Genomic DNA, 1,946 nt, shown 5'->3' with positions numbered 1-1,946 from the left:
AGAGAGTGAGAATGGAAGGTTTCTTGGTGAAAGCTGCCTTGTAGAGTGATAAGTAGTCGCATATTTCAAGAAATAAGTGAGTAGACAAAGAAAAATAAAATTGGGAATACATTTGAAATGAATTGCATCTATTTTGCTTCGGTTTTTAATTATTTTTGCTTCAACAGGTAGTGGATATTTTTGTTTCAGTTTTTGATTGATTGGTGGATGAATTGTGTCTCAAATTCTGTGATAGAATTGTCTATTTAGGGACTTTTGAGTTGGTGTGTATCAACAGGTGGTATATAGAAGAAAACAGGGAATTCTCTCGCTGAATTTTTTTCTAAAAGTTAGGGACTTTATTTGCAAATATTTATAATAGGTAGGGACATTATTAGCAAATATTTCTAAAAGGTAAGGACTTTACTCGCCAAACTTTTTATAGGTAGGGATGTTTTAAGCCAAAATTATAACTACGTAGGGATTATTAGCGCAAGGTTCATTCGACTTCCAGAAGAAGTGAACATGACCCGTTCATCTTCACCAACAAGCCAAAATGGGTCATTCACCATTGAACTGATACATAGAACCGATACTTCACAGCACCCATTTTCACTCGATCTCCTCAATTTACCCCTGGTCACAATAATAATAAATTAGAAATAAATATCTAGCAGTCATCTCTACAAATTGACCACTCATTCAATATATATCTTACTACATTTTTCTTAAAACCAAACATAAAAGCAGCAGTGATGGTTGGATTTCACTATTATATATGCTCTTTAATTAATGACATTTTTTCCCCTTATTTAATGTAATAATTTAAAGTATTTTCACACCCATTTTTCAGCTACTATTATATATATGGACTATATAGAAGGCAGGAATAAGGAGTTCAATGGGTGAGACAGTTTTACCCCCGCTGAGTGGACAAAAATTGGTTTTCTCTTTTTAATTAACGGAAAAATGGATGGAACTTGGACGAAAGGACCTTCATCGCAACGAAAGCTTGATTTGAGGGCAAAAATGCCAAAAAATGAAAGATGGAGACGTTTTCCACAATAAAGCTGAAAGGTAGGGACGTTTTGCGCCAATTACCCTAATTTATTATAATACATATCTTGATATACTTCTTAGTTCTCATTATTATAAAATTGAACATAATAATAATTTCTAAATTCATAAGTATATTTTTTAATTTTACACATATCACATATTGTTAAATTTATTAGTTTAATTCTAGCATTTTCTTTTTATCTTATTTCTTCTCTTTCAACATTTTTTATCCAATTTTTTTCCTAAAAACTCATCTGAAATATATTGTACTAACTTTTTTATACCTTGTCTACATGATTTTATTATTTATGTTTGTACATTTCTTTTTATTAATATTTTTGTATCATTACTTATTCATTCCCACTAATTTTTAACATCTCATTCAAATGATATTATTAAGAAATCTATTATTCTTTTAATATTTTTCTATGTGTCATCTTTATTATATAAAAAGAATAATATAATTGAATCTGCCCAAATTAATAAGACTTTTTTAATATCTATTTTACAATTTAAATCTAATTTTGTTCCTCCATTATTAATAGGTTTATCATAATTATCATTTAATTCAAACATATCTCTATATTTATTTCATTTAGGTGATTATCTATCTCTTACTTTATCATAAAATTATCTGCATAATTTATTATACATATGTGCATAACTTTTATCTAAATCTCGTAATTCTTATTTAGAAGTTCCTATTGGATTATGTCTTGCTTCAGTATTCATTAAAACTTGGTATTAACTTATATCACTTAAACTTAATTGATCAAATTTTTCTATAAATAAGTCTAATTCCCCATTCATCTTTATCTTCTACTTTTAATTTTCCTAATATTTTTTCTCTAGATTCTTTTTCTTCTAATATTTTTAGTAATATATATATATATATATATATATATATA

Source organism: Olea europaea, chromosome 18, assembly GCF_002742605.1.
Source record: "Olea europaea var. sylvestris chromosome 18, O_europaea_v1, whole genome shotgun sequence".
Lineage (NCBI taxonomy): Eukaryota > Viridiplantae > Streptophyta > Magnoliopsida > Lamiales > Oleaceae > Olea > Olea europaea.
Note: the sequence above shows the minus strand (reverse complement) of the source record.